At 39.7% G+C, this 8,896-nt stretch overlaps 1 protein-coding gene across 1 annotated transcript in view; it reads right to left on the reverse strand.

The window, feature by feature from the left end:
• Positions 1-8,627, reverse strand: part of lzts1 (leucine zipper, putative tumor suppressor 1) — a 45,629-nt gene extending 37,002 nt beyond the window's left edge. The window contains exon 1 of the mRNA XM_015338563.2: positions 8,463-8,627. The gene's annotated coding sequence lies outside the window, so the exon portion shown is untranslated. The remainder of the gene's footprint in view (positions 1-8,462) is intronic.
• Positions 8,628-8,896: the final 269 nt, after the last annotated feature.

Consider the following 8,896-nt stretch of genomic DNA (forward strand, 5'->3'; position numbering starts at 1 on the left):
CTCCCATACCTCCCATACATTTCTAATATTGGGCTGTGTCCTCTTAAGATATCCACCCTCTTTGCAAAAGATACCAAACCAGGTTTCACCTTAACTTCATCTTCACCCCAAAGTGTGACTTTAATGCAAATCAGAACACACACACAAAACAGAAATAACAGTTGGAGTTTGCAATCATTGCAAAGAACATAACCCAAGACTGCTGGATAATGTTAATGCCAGACACTTCATTTTTCAGGAATTAGTTGACTGCCTTGTTTTCTGCTTAGGATCGTTAATCTAAGGACAGCAAAGATACCGTAGCCATTAGTGCTGCTAATTCATGACGTCTGGATTCTGTTCCAGCCCTGGATGTTTGTTTGTTTGGAGTTTGCGTTTTTCTTCCATGTTCATAAATTGTTTTCCTGAGGCGATCCAGTTTTCTCCCCTCGCAAAGGCTAAATTTAAGTGGCTAACTTGTCCCTTTCTCTGTGGCTTTCTGATGGACTGATGTCCTGTCCAGGGGGGTGAAACAGTCATGTGCTGTCAGTTCTTGCTTACTCCCTGTGCTTCTGTGATAATCCCTGGTTTATCATCAAGCATGCTAATATTATAAGGTTAAATTCTACTTTTGTGGATGGACATGGGCTGTTTTTAAAAAATTTTAGAAGCCTTTTTGTTTTTGTTTTAGGTTAAGATGAAAGAATAAGTCAAACCCACATCATTTAGTGGCTGGCACTACATCATCACCTTAATAAGGCATTGAAAATACTGAAGCCTTTACTACATGTGTTCTAAACGCACATTGCTGATCCTATACAAACAGCACCAAAACATACTTAAATATGACTGTAGTCTCAAACTTGAGCTGACAAAATGACGTGAATCTTTAAGAAAACTGGGCTCAAAGAGAACAAGGAAAGAATAACCTGTGCAAAAGAAGGCAAAGCATTTTTTTCACAAATCAGACTGTACAATCACACAGGAGCCTGCAGCAAAGATTAATGGAGATGAATAACAGACTGTCATCCTCAACAATGACAGTCAGCAAAATCATCATTATCATGTCAGAAATAGTACTAAAATAAATAACTGCTGTAAATATCCCTTACCTTGGTAAACTGACTCTTTTTATGCCAGACTCAGTGGTGTATTATTGTGCCTTTAATTTCTAAATTAATTTTTCGGCATTTCTTTTTTTTCTTTCAGGCCTGAACAGTTATACACTAAGTGTCAAACACTAGTCATAGCTCAGCACCTTGAGATCAGATCCACTGTGATTGACACAAGTCAGAGTCTTGTATAAGACAGGACCACAAGATCTTTGAGCTACCCACTGGCAGTCTGTTGTGCGAGATTTCCTGAGCTCTCAGAAGACCTGTGTATTCCTATTGCACATGGCAGTTTGGCACTCTGTCATGTTAAAAGAGACAGAGATTCCTGCACTGACAAAGGTCGAGGGACTGATGGACATGGAAGTCCTCTGTTTGATGAAGATCATTTTCCTGATCATGGAGGAATGACAACGCAGTGAAGATAAAATACAGTATCTCTAAACACCTCCAGGACTGACATGGGTTAAATGTTAGCAAGGCGGCAGTTCTTCATCTCCAGGAGAGATTTCAGTCGATAGTTTCAATTAATTATTATTGCCTGTCAGTAGGGCACTCAGTGTTCTCAGGCAGCTCGGAGCACTGAAGTGATTGGAGCCTATCCAAAAAATCTTTCAGACAGCTTGAACAGATTGTTCAAGACATTTAAGTTAAGCTATTAGACCTACAATAATTTGTACCATTAAGTTAAGATATTTAATGCATTTCAGTATCAGACTATTAGGTGATGGATAAACAGTTTTTTTCTCATGCGTAAATAATACCCCATGACATTACTCCTCTTTTAGAAAGTTAGCAAATCTCTTTGTAATTGCATTACTTGTACTAATGCATCAGAATTGTTTCTTGATTTAATTTCTCCGCTTTCTTATGACTTTGGATTCTACATTTTTAAAGCTTCTCGTCTGAAGTAGAAGCCAACTGATTTGTCTTGTTTGCCTAGAAAATTGTATATTGTGCCCTTTTCCCTGAGGTCTAAAGTTATTGTTCCAATATTGTGTGGGAAGATTTTACCTTTATGTTTATAAATTAGAAGCTGTTTTGCTTCTAATTTGTTTCTATCTTTTTAGAATAAGCGATTTTAGAATTATGTTTTCACAATCAGTAATGCTAATGAATTGGGCGATTTTAAAATCTGGGAAATATATACATTTGCTCTCCATCTGGATTGAATACAGAAGAGGATTCAATGTTGATAATGCTGTTCTCCATGTGTACGGTATCTCTTTGTGTTTTGTTTTCAGGTATACAGTATTCAATCTTGCACACATATATTGAAATAAACAAAACAGACATTGTAGGTAGTCTCTTACCTGCATTCTTCTGAACATTATGTGTATGTAAGTCATAGCTAGCAAATGGATTCTCCTGAATTTTTTATACATTGATATCTGGAAGTGAATTTGCAGGTTTTGCTCGATTAGGATTTCTCCAGGTGCTCCTGTTTCTTCCCACATTCCCAAGACGTTAGGTATGTAAATTGGGATCTGTAAATCCCCCTGTGTGAGTGTGACTACTGTAGGTATGTGTGAGTACCTGTGATGGGCTGTGTCCTTTCAAGTAAGCATTCCCACATTCTGATTTTGCTTCCAGGATAGGTTCTGAGGTTGCTGCCTCCCTTACAAGGAATAAGCATCTTTCTGATCACAGAGGAATTACATGTACAATATATAGAATTATCACTTTGAAAGCATATTTAAACCACCTATCTGTTGTGTTTTCCATATAAATTTGATGCTGGCTTTGACCACAAGGGAATGTATTTTTGTAAGAGTTTCTTTCATCTTCATATGAGCTGCTCCTGGGACATTACAAATGCTGAAATCACATTAGGTGGTCTGAATCCAAAATGTATTGGTGGTTCTCTGCAAAAGTGGCATAAGGTTATGTATAGTTGTTGTACAATGTAAATAGTTACAAACTCAAGTTGTTTTTGATAGCATCATCAATAGATGCGTCTTTTTCAAAACCATGACTTTCATGGGAAATGGGAAAAAACAGCTCAGATCCCAGAAGGATGATGTACTTGTTTGATGACAGAAAAACACCCACAAGGAAGGTAAAATGCGCTTTATCTTAAAAAAAATAGAATTTGCCAGCTCGGCTCTAGATGTTGAACAAAGAAGAAAATCTGGCCTTGAATAAGTACCACTTGGTTAATTAAAAGTATTTTCATTCAGAACAGGGAAGGCAACAGAGATAATGTTTTGAAGAAAGTTTTACTTTGATCTGCAAAGGAAGTTTCACTGCCCAAATTCAAAAACATTCCTAACACTGCAGAATCGTACTCTTCAGTTTTAACCTTGAACATGAGTGGGTCAATACATGCGCTTAAATCATCTATAAAAATATGTCCCTGATTCCTAAGTAGCGAGATATCTTTTGAAGCAGAGAGGGGAGTATTAATTCTATTGGGAAAACTGATGTAAAAAGGCAAAAGTACGCAGTAGCTTTAATGAGTGAGAACCGAATTTATTTCTGCTCTATTTGCCTGCAAGAGATTGCATTCGTCTCAAGTCTTTTAGGACATACACAAGCAACGCTGGGGGGAAATCTTTGACAAGAATAATATCTTTTCACAAGCCCAAGACCAGCCAAACTGTTTGAAACTGTTCTTCAGCTGTTCCTGTTGTACAGACTTTTTTCACCTTTCTGTTCTCAAGTCCTTGAAGTGGTTTGTATTCCTTATCACAGCACATTTTCTTTCTTCTGTTTGTCATTGAAGAGGCCTACTGTGCATGTGGTTTTGAATTGTACTTTTGTGGCAGGACCCATGCAGATGTTGGTTATCGGGTTTGCCATGATGAAAGATAATATTCCCCTTCACCAAAGATGAAAACAAATCAAAATCATTCTCACAGCAGGATCTTTGTCAAAACCAAACTTTGACCCTTCAAGCTGACCACTTATGTGTTTCTCTTTGACCCATATAGTAGGAATGTCATTTCAGAAGGAGTAACGCTTTTGTGACTATTTTAGTCAGAGCTCAAGCTTGAGCTTCTTAAAATATTGAACCCAAGAGTGTGTCACATGTGTCATTAAAGGACATTTTTGCAGGGTCTTGTAATAATTACCTCATTCTCTAAAGCTACACACAGTACGTGCTGACTGAAGAACTGACAAATAAAGATAATATGATGATAATGTAGTGTAGATTGCCACTAGTCTGGTAGATATCACGTTGTCTTAGGTCATCTTCTCAATGTGATGTTTCTGCACATTAAGGCTCTGAGCAAACTTTTTCCATCTCAAAATTTCGAACACAAGTTATTATCTGTCCGAACCTTTTTTGTGTAGATAATCCCTTCTCGGCAGAAGTGCCTTTTATTTGCTTCCATAATTGTGAATGATTCACCCTCCGCACCCCTAGTGCTCAGCTGATATGTTACAGTAAGGGAACAGGTAACGGGTTTATTCCATGCTGAAAAGAAAAGAAAGGAAACACAATTTTTCGGCTGTGGAGACTTCTTCTGGTGTGCGGAGCCTTCTTCTTCACACACCTGAAGAAGGCTCCACAGCCAAAACGTTGTGTTTCCTGTCTTTTCAGCATGGACTAAACCCGTTACCTGTTCCTTTGCAGCCTACGAATGCTGACACAGCTACCCACCTGAACTACAGTACATATTACAGTAAGGCTGAGTTTGAATCAAGCTTTTGGAAAGGATTTATCAGCCCAGTGGAGGTCCGTTCCTGAGTTGAAGTACCTGATACAAGGGATTTCGAGAGCTTAAGGACCAGTATTTGAAAGTAGTTAGTGTAAGATAAATCTGTAATCTCTCACAATTTTCAATTTGCATTTTATTATGTTCCATACTTTACTGTTGCCGGAATGCTAATAGTGCCTGGCTTGAGTTTCAAATACTGTATGTACAGTGTGGTGGAAAAGTAAGCTCCCTGGTAATGTAATGCTTGAACATACAGTATTTGGACATATTTGAACTTCACCTAGGCCTCACCAAGTACTAACAGAAGACAACACTAACCTGATTTGACAAATAATACACAATAATTCTGCTTTGTCATTGCTTATTTGAGCTGTGATTAGCTATCATTGGCAACCCGCCAGCAGGAGGGCATAATGGATAAGGGCAAAAATCTCTGATGAAGGCTGGGTTCCATCTGATGGCATCAATTTCTTGCCAACAGCATCCATAGAGGTAACCAAAAAGAATAAAAAATAAGCCAGCATTCAATATCTTCGTGTGAAAAAGTAAGTACTACCATCTCAATGGAAAGAGTATATAGATTCATGTGCACCAAAACATGTGCAAACGATTAGATGATCATTAGGAAGTGATTCTAACTGTATATAAAATCTGAATCTTTGTCAGTCTGGTCTAAAGCACGCAGGTTTGTAGTAACACATCATGCCAGAGTCAGAAGAAATCTATGGAAAGAGTCACAAAACCATTTCAAAACAATATGAAGTCCATCATTCTATGGTAAGAAAAATAATCTACAAAGGAGAAGTTCATTACCAGTGTAAAATTCTCCCCAAGATCTCACCATGTGGTGCTCCTTGAAGTCTCAAAGAACCACCATGAGTCCACCATCAGACAAAGATTGAGACTTACAGTCCAACAACTAAAAGTGGATCATGCAACAGGACAAGATTTGCTTGTGTAAAAGAGCAAATCCACAACAGAATAGTTCAAAAAGAAGCAATTCTGGATTTTAGAAGGACCAAGTCAAAGTCTAAACCTAAACCTTAAACAGATGCTTTGGCAGGATCCAGAATTCCTCCCAGGCAATGGGAGAGACTGATTAACTCTTACAGGAAATGTTTAATTCAAGTCATTCCTGCTAAAAGAGGTGCCATCAGTTACTGAATCAAGGGGTGCACTTACATTTTAACACAAACTTAACAATGTAAAATTATTTGAGGATAGTTTTATCTACTATTACGACTTAGGTGAGGATTAGGTGAAGGTCAAATATGTCTAACTAGTATGTTAAACCATAAAATCTTAAGGAGGTGTACGGCATCACTCTATTTCCTCAGTGTTAAGTGGATTTTCCTGGTATGTGCTGGGAGAGAAGCACACCCTATGATATTTAAAGCTCAGGCCTGCCCTGTGCATTGAGCTAGAAAATAGCCGTCACTAGGGAGATGGTGATAAACTTGTCATCTCGGAGTAAAACCATACTCTTGATGTGTGGCATTAGTCAGCAAGAGATGGTTTAGATACCTTCCAAGTCAACTGACTGCAGCCTGGTAAAACGTTTCTCTTTGGGATCATCCCCATTCAGCCATTCTTTACTCTGTTATGATTTTGAAGGTGTTGATTGCGTTTGTGAAAATACTGAGTTCCAGTTCCCACGTAGTGCATGCACATTGTGAATTTGACCGTCGGTATGTGGTGTCGCCACATCTTCAAACCCGAATCGCAACTAGTTAACGGGCTTCAGGCAGCATCTATAACTTGGTGCCGAAATCAAACCTGAAAGGGACTCACTCCTCCTTACAACACGGAACACTGGCTTTCCCATGTTAGAACCATCTTCACATGGATGCGAAACACACGTGTCCATTAATTATATTCTATACTCGGATATTTCAACAGTGACATTTGGTACAACTGGCACCCCTGCCAAACATGCCTCTGCCTTGATTAAAAGACTTAAAACTGCCCTGTCTACATATGTTTGAAATGCCTAAAAGCAACTCTGCAACCAAGATCTGCAACAAGTTCTACTTTGAGACAGAGGTGTCAGGTTTATAATGAAGGGGACAGTTCACAGGGTGGAGAAAGGTTTTATTCTATCACGTAAAGGTTAAGCTCTATGCTTGAGTCATGTCACCTACTAACTGTGACCACAATTTCCCACGTGGCAGTGCACTACTGGCTGGGAGCCGCTGACGGTAGGGTAGAATAGTGGACTGGGGCTCTCTCGGCCCTTATTGTCACAGAGACCTCTGCCATCTCCTAGGCACTTATAGGCTATTGATGCTGTGGGTGAGGGACATGCCACCCCCCCAATCAGAGCTGATTGTCTAGTAGGGGGTGGGGTTACTTGTGACGTATTAACAGATGAGTGGCTGGAAGGTGAAGAGTTCAGACCTGGCTGTGTACACTTCCTCATTTACTGTTAAGACGTTAAGGGGAGCCTAACTGTGAGAGAAGACACAAAAAAAACTTTGCCACTGGCTGTTCCAGATCGGCTTAATATTGCGAAAATGAAGAATAGTTTTAAATTCAGAAAGAGGATGGCTCTTAATTTCTATTTAACTGTTTTGGATCACTTGAGCGCTAAATAGTTTGTTATCACTCTTTAAATTCCTGGTAGTTTCCATACTGAAAACAACCTTTGTAATGACTCACATTTAAAGCATCAGATTCCCTCAAATTCAGTGCCACCTACTAGGTTGGGATAGAGCATTCTAGCAGTATCAAGGGGGAACGTAACCACATGTCCAAGATTATGAGTTTCTGAAAGAGGATTCTGCCCCCGCAGTTTCTATGTACACACCCAGAGATGCATCCTAGCATGTGAAGAGGCTGTTGTCATGTGAAATTCAACGTGTCTGTACAATTCACTTGTTTACCTCTCTTCCTCAGTGTCTCTCTACTTTGTGAGTTAAGCCTAGCAAGAGTGCCACATGATCTCTATGTAACATAATGGGAAAAGATGTCTAAACTGAAGCAGAGTTGTGTCCACAACAGATATCAGATTCCCTAAAAAACATTTGCTCATAACTAAACACATACTGTATAAATCAAAACAGCTATTGTGTCTGCTGGAGGGATGTCCAGGGATCTTTAGAAACCCTTAACAGGTACTGTATAAATAAAACCAAGCAAAGTACTTTTCCTCTCAAGTGTGTCAGCAAAGGTCAACCTGCTGAATTAATATTCCACTAAAACATTCCTAAGTCATTTGTCCAGCAAAGATAGAAGGATGTTTCTTCTTTTTTTAAAAAAAAAAGTGTCACTTGACGTACAGTAGATCATATTATGGTTCATTAGTCTTTGAGGATACATTCATAATGCAAATTATGAAGTTACTTGAACTTCTCAGCAACGGCACAAGAGCGCATTCCACAATCCATAAAATGAACACAAGCCTAATTGGTCAGCACATGGGGCCATTTCATACAGCTGTGAAACCCTAAAAATAAACCCTAGGCGCGTGGCTCCTCTGACCAACTGAGCATCTTAAAATCTACTTGTATTTTTAAACTAAAACAAAACTGGACTCCTGAGAAGGACCAATACTGACTCTTACTGTGTAAATGTATACAAATGAACTGATCTCTACCTGCCAGCATCAGCAGGACAACAAAGAACTGCCATAGGGGCCTGCAATCAGTCTGTGAAATCTCACCTCCCCCCCTCCAAAAAAAAAGTGTTTACAGCTCGGATGTCCTACCTTCGGTCATGGTGTCTGTTCAGGCGTTTATAGAGGACGACTTTCTCCAAGCTGCTGGCTCTGTGGAGGCTACGTTGTGTTTGGAGCAGCGCGGGCAGACGGTGTCTCCAGTCTGAGGATTTGCGCTGTGCTCATGAGTGCTCAGTAAGCCCATCACCCAGGATGTGCACACAGTCACATTCCAATATAAACACACTCTCTCTGGCTCACAGCCCAGGGCCTCTGCTATCCATCATACCTCAGTGCTGCCACCCACCAACAGCACACTGCCTGCTCATTGGAGCCCTAGCGCTGCTAGCTGAAGAGACATGGCATTTCCAGTGTGTGGCTAAAATGAATTGCTCTGTACAGCAGAGAGCTTTATATTCTCTGTACCTGTCCTACAGACCTGTACCTAGATGATCTATTGTATAAGGGTAAAACTGTTGTATTGG

The sequence above is a fragment of the Lepisosteus oculatus genome, chromosome 2 (genome assembly GCF_040954835.1).
Source record: "Lepisosteus oculatus isolate fLepOcu1 chromosome 2, fLepOcu1.hap2, whole genome shotgun sequence".
NCBI classification, from domain to species: domain Eukaryota; kingdom Metazoa; phylum Chordata; class Actinopteri; order Semionotiformes; family Lepisosteidae; genus Lepisosteus; species Lepisosteus oculatus.